A 20,214-nucleotide genomic window follows, 5' to 3' on the forward strand; every position below is an offset into this window, starting at 1 on the left:
CGTTTGTATAATCTCAATAGCCCACTATACATAATATATGTGACGTGCGCCGACTACTATGTACAACGAGCGATATTGTCGTCAATATACATATATAAATATATATTATATTCTGCTGCTACTTAATACTTATAATATTATATATATATATCGAACAGAGAAGAGATCGGACGATTTCTAATATAATATATTATCATATTAACACTGACCCAAGCTCGCAACATAGCTAGTAGGTATAAACGGAACGAGAGACGACAAAAGTATATATCTGAATATTTTCGCGGCTGCACTATATTATTGTATACTAATTATGAATTATAATACGAGTGGTTGAATGAAGACTCCGATAATGTATCATTATGAACTCCCCTACACAATATAAAAGACATGTAATTATTATATTATTGACGAAATAAGAAGAGACACCTACCTATACGTCTTTCAATCAAAATTGATATTTACTATAATGTCCTAAGTACCTATACCTCTACATATAAATAATAAAAAGTATACCTATTTAGTATTTATTCACTTTATTATAAGTGTATCTACTTCTAACCTACTTATACCTATCTACCTACATTCATCACTAGCCACTGCAGATACGAAGATGAGGAGAAATGAGAATGCTCTCAAGCCCGTGTTGATATGTTGATATTTATATACATAATAAAGGAAACAATTATCTTATCAAGTATATATTATCTGTATTAATTATCTGAAAAAAATTTCAAAACTAACAAATAATTGCTATGATATTTAACAACTAACATACTTATATACTGCAGTCCAATAAAAACGAAAGTAATAAAATAAAACTTATTATATCGCACCCGTCTAACATAATATAATACTATTGTATATTCAAATGTCACAGAAATAGTCGGTCTATTGAACTAAAAATAAACGGAATTAAAACTGCAGTGTCGTTAATTTAAATGCGTTAGGTAAAGACTTACTGACATATGGATATTAAGAGTAATGTAAATTATGTCGACACCGGAGCTGACTGTATTTTCCATATGATACATCGTACTGTGTATGAGAATTATTATATATAGGTACTTGTTAAACCGAGAAACTGAAAATACCGGTTAACCCGAAAATAGCGGCAGTGATGACATTGTTGAAAAATAATAATATGTTAATATTATTATATACGATGGTGTCAATAAATCATTAAAATTGATAAAAAAAAATTAAAATAATAATTGGAGGTACTCGGACTTTAGTCTTATTTTGTGAGCTTGATAGACACGATACACTCGATAGAATATAACAATATGCCAATATCCCTCACCGATACCTTACACACACATGACGACATTGTCCATGTAATATATTACGCGTCCAATGACAATACTAAAATTATGTTACGTCAAGACGGTCATGATAGTCCGAGCATTTTTCAATGCAACAACATAGGCACCGACAGTGGACTCAAACACGACCGTCATTTCGTTGTCTGTGTCTTCACCAGTCACAATTTAATAATGATAATAAATTATTAGCCACCCAGATAATTATATCAATAAATACAATGTAATGGCCCAACTCACCACTGAGTATGTTTTCTTACCGGCGAAGTTAGAGTACTTAAATAAATACAAAGAAAATAAACAATTTTACTTATTATTTCGAGATACAGTAAAAAACGTTAAATTTGAAAAATAATTAAAATTAAAATTAAATAATTTTATGTTAAGATATTCGTGGTTAAACCGAGGGCTGTAAGGAGCGCTAAGAAGACGAATGCATACGCGCGGGCGAAAGCCGAGTGAGGCGCACGGTTGAGCCGTCCGTCGAGCGACGTGCACGCATTGAGCCACACGCATGCGCGCCAGCCGACTCGGCATCGTTCTGATGGTCTACGACGACCGCCGCCCGGTACACGCGGCCGCTGCGCACAGAGGAGCTGCTATTTTAGCAGCTCGCGCGCCCGACTCTCGGACTGCAGCGGCGGCGGCGGAAAACCTGTTTCGCGCCGTCCTTGTCGGGTCGCCACGGTGCGGTCGACGTACCACACGGCGGTGGTACCCGCGATCCTTGTCGACGAAGGCGGCGCGCGCATCGCGGGCCCCGCGACACCCGAGAGGAGCTGGCCCGCGCGCGCACGCACAGGATCTCTGCATACTCATACTGAAGTACGCACGCCCAGGCGCGAGCACAGATCCCGCACTTGCGGCGAGCGCACAAAACGAGTTCTGGAGCCGACCAGGACCGAGTCAGTCACTGCACAACCGCCATACCGTACGTTCGGGCGCGCGCGTCGTTTTTGTTATATTTTTCTTGTGTCCGCTTCCAAACCATCATAATATTATTTTATCCACTCGGCTTTCATTGTGAATTGAAAATATATTGTATTTACGCATTTATATTCGTTAGCTGAGGGATCGCATATTATTAAATCATAATAATTCCGTTCCGACGCATCGTGTTTTCGTTTTAGGTGTGTGCGTGCGCGGTGTGTGTTGTGTTTTTTTTTAAATATTTTTTTAAAGGTTTTAATATTTTTCATCTTATCTTAATGTTTCACTTGTGCATGTGAAGTTCGTATACGCTGTGTTCGTGCCGTTACAACCGTTTCTTTATTTAATGTTATTTTGTATAATATTTTGATTTTTCGCGGTAATATCATATCTATATCGTTATATTCTCAGTGCGCCAAAAATTTAATCTCATCGCGTGTTGTTGTTATTTGAATAAGAATACTGTGGTCGTAGTACACCGTACACTGTTGGATACGCACGCACTATTTTTGGATTAATACTAATCTTATAACGACCCATCGTCGTCCCTCGGGAATCGATATTGCAGGACACAGGTAATTGAACTTGACTGAACTTTCGTTGCCTCCATCTCATGACTCTTAAACGGAATACAGCTGCTGTATAGGTAGTCGGGCGTTAAATTATCTATATTCATTTAGTCTAGTTATATATGTTAGTATATTGGTTATTGCGACAAAAACATAGTAATATAAACCTATGCTAAATAGTCGTAAAGGTCGATCGCACGTGCGTTCAACAAATATTCGGATGAGCATGATGTCATTACGTATTTCTAGCTAACATATATCTAGTATACTTATATACAATATATATTATATCGTACCTATTTATGTGTATGTGTAATGTGTATGTGTATGTATGTTTATTTGTATAATATGTAATAAAAGATGTTCCGTCCGGTAAAACTATGTACAATTTTTTCCCTTTCTAATAAATAAAACATAGAGGTCGCCGGTCGGAATTTATATTCAACTCACGTGTGTGCGTTAAAGTCTCTTGTAATATTTTATTACTTACTTTACTTGCGTTCAAGTCTCTTGGACGACATTTTCGCACAACACTTTTCCCATACGTACGCGCCGTGTGTTGCCGCAACATTATTAGATACGACCGTGATCGTCTGGTGATGAGAGATGGCGGTGGTGGACGAAAATTCGTACCAGTTTTTTGATAATGCGTGTGTGCTGTATATAATATCGGGAATCGGCGGACGTAAGCGAATGAGGCATGAAAAAAAAACTGAAAAAAAAATAAAAGAAACCAAACCCAGTAAAATATTATTGAAAATATTTGCTCGTCTGTCTGTCACTCGTTCCCGTTTTAAGATTTATGTTATTACCGAATTCGGGTGGATGCGTCTGTCGCCGGTTCTTTGTATTTCTAATTATATTTTTGGCATAGAATAATATACCTCCTATCTATATATGTTTATATATATGTATATATATATATATATATATATGTACACACGATGTATACAGTATACGCATACGCGTAATATAACTTCGTCGCAGGGGCTAAACGAATGTATTTTTTTCCGTTTTTATAATATTATATATATTATACTGTCAGACTGTACGTTTATAGAGGAACCCCTTCGCGCCTATACATTTTATTGCTTCTTTTGTCGGGCCTTTACACATGCAGCACAATACACCCGACAACAGCACATTATCATTACTATTATTATGTAAAGGATGTTTGTTTCCTCGCCGTCAAAGGGCCCCGCTTAGGTCGCCGGTGTAGTAATATATATTACATGACTATAACAATATATTTTATGATATGTATAGGTACAAATACGTGCTGTGTTGAGTGTTGACACGTCGAACAGAACTTTGTAGATATTGTTAGGAAACCGCGTGAGAAATATCTGTTTTCACACTCCATTCATGCGTATGTGTACACACATTATATTATCCTAAAACCTATATGCTATATTACTATATTACGATCCCTCTGCAGTATTATTATACCCGTTATTATGCTGCAAAAAATCACGTGCCAGGCTTTTGAAAATCCTATATATCCGCGCAAATACATCAATCGTTATACTTTCTGCATATTAAATATACAAACAGCAATAAAAGATATAAGTAGTTCATTAGGCTAACCCTCTCAAATATATTAATTAAATATAAAGGTTTTTTTTTTAATAAAAATTATTTTCGTAGATACCTAAAGCTTTGAACGTCCGCTTGAAAATTTTTCATATTTTCATTACTGGATTTAGGCTCATTTGACATAACTCTTTACACATACATAATAATTTTATGATCGCCACAATGATAGACAACAATATGTAAACGAAGTGTGTGTATAAGTGTGTATTATATATAAATAAATATATGTAGGTATATATTTTAAATGTTATATGTTCTGTCAAACGCCAATATATAACGGCGTCTCGTTAAAATCCTAACAGTTTACTTAAAATGTAAATAAAACCGTGTAAGTACCCATATAATATCTCAGTACCAAAAATGCGCTAAACATTAGTCGAACCCTTCGAAAAAGGTGTAACTAGAAAACTGTTGACCACGTACACGGTGTCACCAAGCGCGAGTTGATCGTACACAAAAACGTGTATTTGTGTTTAATAGTATTAGTACCTATATAATATAATATATGGGTACCACTTCTAATACTAAGTTAGTTTATCCTGCGTGATATGTTTTGTTTCGTTTTAATTTTTTAAGAGATACAAAACTATTTTATGTTAATTTGTATAGTAGACCGGCTATTATTTTACATTCGAATGGTCAGGTTATTCGTTCAGCCTACCCACCAATCGAATATTCCATATGTACAGATAATTATGGTACATTTCCATAAACCCGAGTCGTGTATGTTATTTTATGCGACACAAACACCGGTGCAAGAGGTCTTGAAGACCTGAGAGAGATAAAGAACTGTTGTAAGTGATGATGAGTGGGTAGGGTGGGAGAGTGAAAGAGACAGACTCCCTATCTACTTGACATATCTGATCGATTAACGTTGCATTTTGGTGTTCGTAAGGATATATAATATATATTGGTTTTTATAAGACGAACAAAAATATAATAAGAATAAATAACCCTTATTATAAAACACTGACTGTCCGTAATTATAAAATTATTCAAATCGTTCGCTATCGTAATGTTCATTTGTTTCTAACAATTTCAAAGTAGTTTCCACTAAATTATATATTATTTTAAGCATATATACGCATACCTACGTACGATTTCTTTTAATTTTTTTTTTCGTTTCTCCTAGCAGCTTATAGTGAAGTCAGATGCACCGTGTAGACTCGAAATATTCAGCTCACGTAGTCCACTTGTGTATGTGTACGCACACATATCACATATAATAAAAAATAATAATAATAATCTGTGGATATTAAAAAAAGAGCAGCATCGTTGCGAGATAAACGCGAAGAGAGGAGACCTTCTTGTTTCCATAATAAACACCACTCATTTCTAGGTTTTATTAACTCGTTATGTATGTGAAATTCCATCTTTTAAAACAAGTGTTATATGTCTCGTTGCACAAATATCGGTTATTCTTTCTCTCTATTTTCTCGTAGGACGCAATGAGAGTTGTAAAGTACCCATATTTATATACAATAATCTTACATAATAGCTGGTATAAACATAAATGATATTGTCTGGTAATAGAAACAATGTTTGCTTGTTGACTTACGGCGGGAACAAACATTGGGAGTAGTTGAATACTTACATGTATTCTATAGGTGCAATAAAATCTTTACTTAACTTCAAAGGATGTTTGCCGACTCGCAGGTAGATTGGGTATACCGTATAGATTATATATATATATATAGGTAACAAGTGGACTTCAAAGACTGTACGTGCCGAATTTCGTTCAAAAATGCCTATAACCCTCGGGTATTGTAAAACATTGCACGTCAATAAACGCATAGTGCCGGGACTACGGGATACATATTATAATACTTTGTTCTGAGACGTTTACAATTTTATAATAACCAAAAAAAAGAAACTCGCACACCTACTTTACAGAATCACTATCGAGTGTCATTCGATGAACATAGATTAATGGCTATCTCTGTTACTGTTAGAATTATTTATCGTATGTAAGATAAATGAAGAAAAAAAATGTTCCGTTACATTTTCAACGGCACATTTGAAGATCTTTAAAGACAGAGATATAATGTAATAATGGTTTGATGTTTTATTATATAATCGTGTTTAATCCTCAGAAACATTTTGTCTAAGAATGGAACTTGACATTTTATATTTATTTTTAGGTATATATTATTTAGGTTTTCTATACTGTTAAAGAGAAATGTACCTTATTGGTATTACAATGATGTTTATCTTATTTTTCTATAAACATTTTTCCAGGAAATTTGTTGAATTCAAAACTGTTGAATATATCTATCTATTATGTTATGTATTATTTATTGGTTGAAATCATAAAGTACATTGAATTTAGGAATTTTTTGAAAATATGATTTTTAGATTTTTTCTGAGCGTTAGAGAAATAATTATAAAAATGAGTTAATTGAACGAATATAATCAAGTGTGGTTTAAATATCAGTACACTATAATAACTTTTTTATATATTTAATTATAAAACTTTCAAATATTAATATTTTTAAAAAATGCAATTCATATAACACTCCGGTACGATTCCCATAACAAATGTTTTGACATTTTTTTGATGAATATCGTTATAAATTGTAACTAAACTTACGTTTTAGTTAGTTGATTTAAATATTATATAACCAGCTAGATAAAATGTTCGTTAAATTCATGGATCACATTGGTTTTCATATGGTGTAGTGGAGTTGAAAATGGTTAAGTTTTTGTCATAGGTTTAGTACCTAGCTGCCATACTTTACTAATATCAAAAACAAAAAAAAATATTTTCTCTCAACTATTTTTAGGCACTAGTGTAACAACTGTGATTTGTGTTAACGCGATAATGACGAGTTAATGAAAACGGAGACAATACACAGTTCTCACACAAATTATCTCCGTCTGTCATTCGTGCATGCCACGCAAACGAAATACGTTTGTATATATCATTTATCCTACGGAAACACACTAATGCTTCATAAGTGCTATTATACACATATTTCGTGTCGTACCTTTCTCAAGTTGAAAAAAAATAGTACCTACATAAGCCCGCGATAACGAGTACCTCTAATCGCATTTTCTTCTAAAATTCGTTCGGCTTGCTACTCGAGACTACCGTGGCACGAATAAAGTGTATCTATATATGTATAATATTCTATGCCTATACCTGCAGTATTGTGTCATATTCTTAATACCTCGTAACTGCCTAAATGTATACTCGCGCTTCTTTTATTTATTCCGTAGGCGCCGTAGTTTTATCGTCGTTTATGTTACTTATATAATATAATATAATATAATATACATTATATTCAATTTTGAAGCAAATTTCAGTTTTTATTATTATTATTATTATTTAAGGCGCCAATCGACCCTTCACTGCTGTCTATTAATTTTTTGTTACCAGTACGCAAGATCTGTTTGTATATATGATGTGTATACCGCGGATTTTTTTTCTTTTTCTCTTGCCGAATCGCATCGTCTCCTGCTGACTTAGCCAAACCACCCCCATTTACACATCACAATATAAATATAATACTATATATATATATATATATATTCATCCCCGCACTCTCACACATTGTAATCTGGTCCACGCATTCACGCACGCGCACGCTCACACTCAAACACTAACACGCACTATATACTACGTTGCTGCAGTATAGGTATACTATATAGTATATACATGTTTGTGCTCATATAATAGATCCCGTGTATACGTTGAGATGATTTATGATTGCCGATGCCCCGGAACGCCCCGGGCTTCAAATTCGAATGGATCCCTCTCGTGGTCGTCGTATTCGTGTATATATACGTATATTATAGACTTTTGTCCAGTGTGGGTGAACCGAGGGTGGTGCGATGGTTGTGGCGCATCGACGACGGCGACCAAATAACGATTTAATGATGATGATGATGATGATGATGATGATGGCGATGTTGATGATGATGATGATGATGATAATGATGATGACGAATAAGAACTGCGCCGTGTCTGTGGAGCAATTATTATTATTATTATTACTGTTACCGGCGGCGGCGCGACAAACGGGTCGGTCGTCCGTCGCATCTCCTTCTCATCTCGTGCACCAGCACCAGCAGCATCCATTAATAATGCGTGTTATTCGAAAATATATTCGCGTTGTTCGCTACCTCGGTACTTATAATGTCGTAAAATATACGTTCTTTTCCAGCACAAGTAATCGTGTGCTGAAACAAAATTCGCCCTCTTTTATCAGTATCGCTTTTTTTTTGTTCTTACGTCGAAAATTCCACGGTTAGGTTAAAAGAAAAACAATAAACTCAGACTCATAATATAATGGTCTAATGGCTTAACAGCATATACGTCAAAACCCTTAATATTGTTTTTGCCGGATTCAAGAGAAAAACGGTAGCAATGGTTACCGGTTCCAGCACAGTATATTATCCCTATATTATTTGATATAAGAGTACCTATGTGTGTGTGTGTGTGTGTGTGTGTGTGTGCGCGCGCGTGCACATTTATGTTGCCTCAGTCACAAATATAAATATTAATAAAATATTAACTTCAGCAAGACGACAATAATTCCGTATACGAGTATAGTATTAATAATAATAATATATAATATAGTGAGTGTCCGTGTAGAAGGCAAATATAATTGTTGTCGTCATTTCGTGTGTTTGAAATATTATGGAAAGACCATAGCACGATAAGAAGCTTAATTTCGGCGGCATGTACGTGCGATAAAGCCAACGGTATACAATGTGTTATTTTTTAATGGACCAAAATTATTTTCAAATATAATTTTTATTATTGTATCTTTAGGAAAACACCGTATGTAACACCAACACGTCAATCTCTCGGTTCACTGTACACTATATACCATATAAACGTATATACAATTTGTATACGGACAAGGCGTACTATAACCTCGGGGGCCCCATGTGTAATGCACGCTTATCGTCATCTCGGTGCTGCCGTGTCCGCGCACCACAGCATCTGTGGTACACTGTTGATGTAGCCTCCGACGACGCCAAAAATCATAACATATTATAATATATATAAACGGGAAAACGATATCGCTGGAGAACACGAACGTCGACTCCTCGTGTTCCACAAAATATCGGTAAAATCACGTGAAAAAAATAATCTGTTTGGCATATACACCTCTAGGATATATTATTTATAATAATTAATAACATATATTATGCCGGCCTGCAGTAAAAATCGTTTTATCCGTAAACCATTTAAATATAAATATACTATTGTACCATATTCAGGCATGCTTTTTGTAATAATATTGAATTATTAAAAATATTGAATGAAATGTATAACTTAAATTGCTTCTTTCTTGTATTAATTAAAATAATGACTGAAATTCCAAATTATAACATACATTATAAACATACATATTTTGTACGTATACAAAATCATCAATATATTTATACTTAATGATGTATAAATACGAGTATACGAAGTTCTATTAGTAATTTTATTTATCCATTTTCTTCTTTTTTAACATTTACAATGAATTATTATTTAAAAATAAAATTACAATTTATTATTTTATATTAATTAATAATATTTACGATACACGTTCCATAGATAACAAAAATCTAAACAATTGTATACCTATTCAAGATGTTCTAACTGAATATACATATATTTATATAAATATGTGTGTATATATATATTTCAAAAAAAACTTGTGCTATAAACAATTAAGTATTATAATATATCAAACATTTTATTACATTCGCTAATGTTATTATTTTATGATCAAAATATTATTTACTTCAATATAATTATTTTATTAGTTGTGGAAAAATGATACCCGAAAACGTAATATATTTTACGACGATGCATTAGGCGTGTAATAACCATTAAGAATAAAATTAAATCATTTTTTTTTTTTTTTTTTTTTTTTTAGAACCATTTTGTGCATTGTATTAATAATTATACGTTTTTTAAGTATAAACTAAATGCGCGTGTTCATATAATGTATAATATTATATTATAGACAGTGTGTTGTAGGTAGGTAGGTGCCGCAGATATACTTACACCGCGCTTTGAATATAGTCAATTTAATTTGTATACAGTATCATATCATTTTAGAAATGAAAATCAATTATAAATTATAATCGATAAAATATTTCTAAGGTCAGGTTGCAATATATATAAATATTATATTATCATACATATGATATATACCTATATATATATATACATATGCATACATATGTCTGTGATATTGCGCGAGGTGAATAATAATAGTATAATAATAAAAATAAAAATAAACTGTATAATTAACATTTTTGATAATTGAGAATCTCGTTTTGATTTTTTATATCATAATATAATGTAGGAACGTGTACACCGCTTTATCATATGTAGGTACGCAGATATTTATAATAGCGTTCAGTATTTTTTTTAATTTTATGTTTATTGATACCATTATTATAATATCATAAGATTAAATATTAATACAGCTATTATGCGGCGTGCATTGTTGTTTCGCTACGTTCGTACTTTTTATGTTTTGAGTGATATCATATTATATTAGGTAGGTACACAATCGTTTATATTTTAAAATATGAAAAATCGCTGCAGCTCCGTGATTAATCGCGTTCGTATACCTAGACATATCTTACCTCCAGACCTCCTATGCCAGCAGTGAGTTTGGTATACGATTATATGATGTTCGTCGATGCGCCGCATGCCGAAGCGACTTCTGGGATTCGTATACGCGGTCAATGGTCATATTATAATCACATAGGTACCTCTGCCTATCTATATTGTTGTTGAACATATTATGCGTGCACAATATAATATTGTAATATATCGTATAGACGTGTGTTAAATACGGAATACAGGCGTTTCGCCCGTACACTAATATTATAATAATAATTTCAATCCGTGTGTGTGTATGTGTGTGCGCCCGTAATAATAATAATATATTCGTTTACATTTTTGTGTTTGTACAAATAACATATTATACATATTATTCACTGCAGCGCGCTCGTTAGCCCCTCGAACACAATATAATATTGTATGTTATAATACACGACGGATTCCGTCTTCTAGTTTCAAGCGGTGCCTACTAACGGAGGGGAAAAAGAAAGAAAGAAAGAAAACACTCCCGTAAAAGCACATATATTTTACGAACGTGAAACCGTGGATAATTGCGCTCTGGTTAACCGAACAGATACGGAACCTACAGCCTATATTATGGCCATATTAATATTATTATTATTTATTATGTATGCCGAATAGAATATAGAAGATGGACGTGACGCGAGACGAGATATAAATTATTATCATTATTGTCGTGAACACTGAACTTGTGCACGTTTGCGAGACGGTGTAAATGACATAATATATACGTTCATATTTTATGTAGTACTATTATTGCAGTGTATTATATATACGACTTGTCCAATATTTTCCGTTAAATTATTAAAGCGCGTTATCGACTCAATATTATTATACTTATGCCTCATATATATTTCATAAATATTATACAATGGGTACATGTTCGTAAACAGACTACGAGTCTCGTGAACTTCGATGGTGCTCTTCTTAAAAAATAAATATTGAATTTGAAATTGCATTCTTCCCGTGCCGTGGCGTCGATACAATATAACTATATATACTGATTGAAAAAATATGACGGGGATGGTTAGGTGCCATGCTGTGCGGTGTAGTAATAATATAATATGTATGTAGTTGAGCCGATTATAATGAAGATAAATCGCCGGACGATTTATATATAAATATACATATATATATATATCGTGGAGTCGGAATAGTCGGATTTCCGGAAGACCCGCGGGCATCTAATGCGCGTTTATTTCGTTATTATATTGCAATACACATATTATATATTGTATATAAATATATAAGTGTCCGTGGGACGAGGCGACAAACTTGTGGTAGACTGGCTAAACTTGGCTGGTGTCCATGTAGGTTCTACGCGTGTCCCACATATATGCTGTGATTTTTTTTAAGAAAAAATTTCGATTTTTTTTTTACAAATCCAAATCGAACACGCGTTAACATAAATAATTAAACACATACACACACACACAAACATAATATATGAAATATACATTTTTATCGAATATAACGAGACGCTTATTAGAATATTCGATTGATAAATTATATATATTATACCTATATGTACCTACATATATATGAAATATTATATTACTCGACGAGTACCTACGCGAATAATTTTGATTACACGTCTGTAGCAGTGGTACACTTACACATTTTATTTTACCATGTTTGTGTGTATACGTGCATGTGTATTTGACGTATAGCAAGCGACTTTACATATTATTATTATTATTATTGCCTACACGTGTATATCAATTTGTTACGTCTAATGATTTTTTTTCATCTGACGACCGAAATACGCGAATTTATATCTATATATTATATTATACTTATATTTAGTATGCGATGATAATGATGTACTAACTATATTATAATATTATATTATATATTCTTAGACGCGAATTATTTTTATTATTACTATTATTATTACCCACCAGACGCATATTATACCTATATATTATACACTAATACATTGTATAATATTATCGTGTGAGATATACGTACTTCACGACAAATCGAGTGTCCGTCTAATAAACAAAACATTATTCAACCACATTTATGAAATTTATGATAATGTAGTCGACTGGTACTACACTAAAAAATTATTGTATTATTATGCAGGCGTGTTTATAATATATATATATATAATATTATATGTGTTTAGTTATAATAATAATATATCCGTTTAACTTAATATATTATACACAGTTTTGTGCATTTTTTTTTTCTTAACAACACGTAACGAATTTAACTAATTCACACATTTATATATATTTATATAGATATAGATATTACCTAGACATATAGTATCATATACATACATGGAAACACCTATATGTGCTTAGAACAGCTAAAGAATTTGTGATATCCTTAGAGTAAAAAGATAACATTTATATTATATTTATATATATATTATACAATATTCAATAGAGCGTTGAAAAATTTTTCCGTGATTAAATCATTAAACAAACAAAAATAAAAATAAAAATATGATGTATTACATAAACATAATACATTAAAACCATTTTCCAGACGTTACGCTCAATAACTTAAATTAATTTTCTAATAAAAATTAATGGTGTTGTCGCCATGTACTGCGTCGATTAAAATCTTAACGATTATTGTCTTAATTCAACGTTTTCGTTTATTTGCTATGATGTGATGATAAAAGAAGAAAAAAACAGTCAGTGTGCGCGCCATCATGATTGAACTAAAATTCACACGTTTTTGTCTATGACGTTTTCTATGTACAAATAATATACAAGATATAGATGGTATACACGCTATAATAATATGTTATAGCTTATAATATTACATATTATTAAGTTATTCACGGGGACTTCACTAGCACGGGGTTGATAAAAAGCGATTATTTTTTTCCTTCACATTTATTTATATTTATATATTTTTTTTTTGTCAAACGCCTACAAGATTCAGTATAATATATAAATAGTATTTATTTTTACTCAGCATCACTTAGTGTTTCACCGACTTTATCCAATAGTCTTACCATCTAAACACAAACACACACATTCACATTGTAATCTGCCGGAATCATCTTTAGTTAGTGTAATACGTACCAACATATGTAGCTATATATATATATATATATATATATATATATATGTATATATCTGTATGTACAAGTAGTATATTTTCCCTCGATACCGATAAACGCATAAAACGCACAACCTCTTGGAGAACATTAAACTTTATTAACCATCATATATACATTTATATATGTGGATATGTGTGTGTACAGAGACGGGATACCATGACTGTCTATGTATGTATATATATATATATATATATATATGTACCTACGAGAAACTTTTTATATCACTCGGATATATAATAGTGTGTGCGTATTGTAAACATAATATAATCACGTCATTGCCGTATGTTCTATCTCTCGCGTACGATCTATACGAGGCGATATCCTTCGTCCTACGTCCCGAACGATCAAACAATGTATAAAAAATATATTGCAGCGTGTATTATACATAATATAAATATGTGTGTGTGTATGTTTAAAATAATATATCCGTAAATAAATAAAATAATTACGCAATGTAACAAAACAATGCAACGGATGCTTCATTATTATTTCTTTATACACCCTAAAATTTCGCGGCCTCGTAAAAATTTTCGCGTCTCTCCAACGCGACGGCGCGCGGTCATTCCACGAATTCGCGCTAAAACCTGTTTCGAATGTGTGTGTGAGTGTGTACACCAATACACCTTATGTTATAATACATTTTTTCGGTATACACACATTTATATATATATATATATATATAACAGTATAATATACCGCTGCGTTGTTTCGCGTCAATCCCAGTGTGAGCGCTCGACGGTTTCGTATCGCATAACTACAAAAAACGCGTTAAAGTCTCTTTGCGGACGCGCGCCAACACGGTAAATGTATATAAACATAATATGTTTATAATAACTTATATTGTGTCTATATAGGTACATAAAATATCACTCACGTTACACTCGAACAAAATGTGCTTAATAATTTTTATTTATTTATTGATTATATTTATGTACATATAAAATATAGCTGGTATTGACGGTATATTATTATTCGGTATTGTTATTGTTGTTGCACTATAAAACTATATACCTACTCATCGTAATATAAATTTGGTGGTTTTTAAATACAAAGGAATTGATTTACCTATAAGGTCTATTCATATAAAAAATACATGGTCCAAGTATTTACCTATATTATTATTATTATATCGTTTAAAATAATATTAACAATTTGTACATTTGAATCGTCTATATATATTATTATTGTAAGTATAAAATTTACAGATATTCGTGAAATTACAAGGGGGCTTTATTGTTAATCTATACATACATATAGATATATTTTTCTTTTGGATCCTATTATTATGTGCACGTTGTAGGTATGGATGGGTTTATTTTACGCTCACATGTTAACTATAATGAAGCTATGCTCGATTAATATTCACCACAGCAGTTTTTACCCCCTCAATTATATTGGATAAAGGCATGTCCATGTAATAGATTGTGCTGATAAATAATACTATAGATTATTGATGTAGGTTGCCTTTTTTTCTTCTCTTCGCTTGTAAAAGAAATCAGCCACCATTGCCATCACTGTAGTATAGCGGCCCCGTGTTTCGCGCGTGTAAAATAAAAACGAAAGAATGTAGAACGGAAAAAAAATGTAGAATTAAAAAAAATAATAATAATAATCAAAATCAAATATATACACGATATAACACGAAAGGTAGGTAACATAGATTGGTATGTATGTATAAAGGAGTATAGAAATATATACGAGTCCGACTCGCAGATACAACATGATGAGCGTGTGTCTGTGCAGTGTAATGCCATTCAGAGTAAAACGCATAATATAATATGTAATACACGTGTGTGTGTGCTTGCTGCGCTTGTATATTTGTGTGTGTGTGTGTGCGCGCGCCAGTTGGACGGCTCTGCGCGCAGATCACCGGGCTCGCGCGCGCGTACGGAAACCGGTTACGCGGTAAAAGTTAATTAACTTTGTACGCGTATTATTATACACGTATACGTGTGTGCGCGCGTGTGTGTGTATGAGCGCGCACACTCGTACGCACTCGCAAAGAGATATTTATAATATTTCGTTCGAGTTAATTTTTGCCGCGTCCCAGTTCAAATTTTTTATTTATTTATTTTTTTTTTATCGTTCGTATTATCTTGTAAATTGCTTTTCGTTTTTCGTCTCGTCCTTCCTCGCGCGCAAACGCGTACCAATAAATATATGTATAATATATGATGCATTATATTATGTGCATCTCTCGGTCGAAACACAATAAAATAATAACCACATCGGCGTATAATATATATATATATATATATATATATATATATATATAAGTATGCGTTCGTTACGCGCGCGGTAATATACTCGCGGTGCAGTGTGTATGAGCACTTTTATACTATGTTATATTGGTACGCGCAGAGGAGGAGACTTATATTATGTGTGCGTGCGACTTCTGCATCAGGTTTGATCGCGCATTTTTACTCTGTTTTTTTCTTTCTTTTCGTCCAATATTCGGTGGGAGCGGCGGCAGCAAAATTATATTATATACGCGGGACGCTGTTGGTGGCGATGACTAGTTTCCTCACACGCACATGCAACTGACACACACACACACACACACACACACACACACAACACCGCACAAGAATTTTTCATGTGACGATTTGTATCAATTAACCGGTCATTAGGGCGCGAGGAAAACCGTATATGTAGTATATATATATGTGTATACGCTGTTGATGCTGCTGCTTCTGTAGCAGCATACGCGAGCGCGGATTCGATGGGAGAAAAAAAGGGTTATTAAATAGCGATTTGTAGGGACGACGACGACGACGATGACTGAAGAAAGAAATACATAATAATAATAATAATACATATTATATAGTAATGAATAAAAATTCCAGAATTCTTTTGTCGAATACACATAATAATTGTGTGTGTGTGTGTGTGTGTGCGTGTACGGTGGCATCCATTATGTCCGCCGCTACAACAGCAGCCGTGGTCCGTCCCGAAATGTATAGTAAACTATTAAAACAGATTACCGTGCACACTTTGTACATAATATCCAGACACGCAGACATTACGTATCAGCTGCAACATAATATAATAATAAGCGCATGTTTATTTATATGTGTCTTTAATGTGTATGTGTGTATTGTTATATAATATGAAAAATAAAAATTATTCGTGTTTCTTCAACGTGGACCGCGGATTGGTCTGAAATATAATTTTCATATTTTATAAAACCGTAAGGTTAGGTTAGTATTTTAAACTATACAGCACACATATATACGCTTAAGCTTTATTCCTACTTATGAAAATGGAAGTCTCATTGAGTGGCTACCACAACCGTCAATGCAGAAGGAGCGTACGATAATATGATGTAGTACATTAGTATACGTATTTTGCGGGGCTTTCCGATTTTTTGGGCGTAATGGTTGCTATCGTAGAAATTTGGTTCGAAGGGGTTAAACAACACGTATATATTTATTACTATTATATCCCCATTATAAGTTATATATTATTTCGTTCAATGAACTGCTGTAATTTTCCGGGTCCTGCAGAAAGATCAACAGAGAATACTTCAATGTCTGACGATCATAAAATCTATTACGTTATAGGTTAAGTAGTTAGGTATTAGGTTACTTAACCTATATTGCAATAATAAACGTTATAATATACTATAACAGAGGTATTTAAACTGAACGTCGCGAGTATTAGCCACGAAGCCATGGCACGGAAGAAAAGACAGATATTGATTAATATAATATTCTATTGTAAAAATTATATTTTATAATAAACGTAAAATATTTAACTATGATCTGTTTTCAATGCATAATTTTGTATTATAAAATTTGTCTTCCGATATAATAATAATAATATAATATAGCAGAATAGCCAGAATATTTTTTTTATATATACTATTATAAATAATTAAACATTAAAATATTATCTTTCTGTGTCCTTAATAATTCGAGAACCACTAAAATGTTGTTGTGAAGAGACGATGGAGCCGCGGGATGAAAAAGTTTGAAATACCTCTGTACCATGTTATTAAATGGGTAGGTGTAGGGCAAAGAGGTACCTATATAGATCGTAGGTATTGATACGGCAGCGTGCATCGTAGTATACCGACTAGTACTCGTCGTGTTTTATAGTTCGAATTTTATATTTTATAAAAACGTTATTGTTATATTGTTGTTTAATTTTGCTTCATAACAGTCCCTCAACCCTACCTGCACACCACCAGTCGCGCTCGTATACACCGTCGTTATCCTTTTACAGATAACGCACTTGTCACGGAAGTATACCTACAAAACAGTAAACCGCGACCCCCGCATGTCACACCTCCATGAATCATGGTACTACGGACGTGCGCTGTGCTACTGCTATTCTAGCCGTCGATGTAGGGGGGAGGATTTGTTCACTAAGAATTGGGTAGAGCAGCCCCGAGTATATAGATAGGATAATGCGCGTGATATAAATATATAACATAAGGAATAATAACAATAACAACAACATTATTGTTATTGTTGTACTTTGTATTGGTCCGTCTTGGTGTATGCCGTACATCACGAGTGTTTCAATATTATTTTTATAGTAACTAGTAACCATGCATATTATATCTGTATAGAACTCGCGGGTCCTGAGATATTTCGAGTGGTATTATATATTTTATATTGTAGTGCGTATAATATATTATAAATAGTGCATCATATAGGGCTAACGTTTGTAAATAATGTTATGATATACGATGGGTATGTATATATAGTATATAATAATCATAATATATGACATCCTGACGCTAACAATTTAATATTTCGCTGCTTGTATATAATATATTTATATATAATTAAAGAAACAATGAAACTTCCATGTAACAAACTCGCATTTCACAAAGTAGTTTTGAGAACCATAACCAAATTAGATCAACATTTATTTAATTCTTTTTAACGAATTATTCTATTCAAGTTAAACATTACGAGGGGGTCATCGTGAATAAGATTCTCCGCATGTTCACAATTAATTTAAATCTCATATTTTTATTCCTTAATATTTCATTATTACTATGGTGATAAAATTGTATTAACCTTTTGTATTTCATTATTATAAATATGATATAATATTAAATATTATATTAATATCGTCTTACGCATTCGCAAGAAGCATTATATCAAACAGTCGGAATGTTATAATGAGACGTTTTAAAAATAAAATTAATATGCGCTGTGAATATTAAAATGGTAGTAAATAGTAGATATATGATATATTTAAAGGTCATAAGACATGTTACCTCTGAATGTAAGCTATGTGGTTCGTTTCATACAATTTTGTATTGTGTTCGAATTAAAAATTGCATTAAGGAATATGGCCAGTTATAATTTCCCATTATTTAAATTTATTACGAATAGCTATAACTGGATAAGTTATATTAAGTACGAGTGTGTATATAATAATGAATATATACATATTATATATTGGTATCTAAAACTTCGTATGTGTACCCGGGGCGAATTGCTGACTGATTTAAATAAAAACATTAATATTTTTATCATTGATAATCATAACGAGAGCAAAATCGCGTTGGACATATAATGTATATATTATATTCAAAATGGCGTGCGTGCATTGCAGTGATATTATATATATACACGTCACAGTACCCATATTAGCGCATATACATATTATTATATATATATATATATATTTAATATATTGTATGTGTACGTACAAACGAACAGGGAGTCTATGTCGTTCGCATTCACACACCTCGGGGGCCCTCTTGTCGTCGTTAAAAAATATACCCTTCACGATCCGGAAATAATTCCTTTAAACAAAAAAGGAATATTTCTGCGCGAACAGCCACATGGTTTTTTATGTTTAGTATACCACTTGTATACCTTCTAATATACATATATATATATATGGGTAAGCGTGGTAACCGACCTTTAGCAACCCTCCGAATAGTAGGGGCACCGAAACAAGGCGTATGTGCGACTGCGTATGATTGCGTGAGTAGTGAGTCCGTATAATATTATGTATTTATGTATGTATACCGAGTGATTTGCAAAAAACTGTATACAAAGCATGGCCGTATATAAAGTGCAGGTGCTCGCATCGCCGACCCTTGCTTGTAAACCCGGGGGAGGTATATAAACCAGGTATTTG

At 32.8% G+C, this 20,214-nt stretch overlaps 1 protein-coding gene across 1 annotated transcript in view; it reads left to right on the forward strand.

The window, feature by feature from the left end:
* The first annotated feature begins 2,209 nt into the window (after positions 1-2,209).
* Positions 2,210-20,214, forward strand: part of LOC132919058 (protein dachsous) — a 126,366-nt gene continuing 108,361 nt past the window's right edge. Inside the window, exon 1 of the mRNA XM_060980413.1 lies at positions 2,210-2,824. The gene's annotated coding sequence lies outside the window, so the exon portion shown is untranslated. The remainder of the gene's footprint in view (positions 2,825-20,214) is intronic.

This window comes from Rhopalosiphum padi, chromosome 1 (assembly GCF_020882245.1).
Source record: "Rhopalosiphum padi isolate XX-2018 chromosome 1, ASM2088224v1, whole genome shotgun sequence".
Classification (NCBI taxonomy): domain Eukaryota; kingdom Metazoa; phylum Arthropoda; class Insecta; order Hemiptera; family Aphididae; genus Rhopalosiphum; species Rhopalosiphum padi.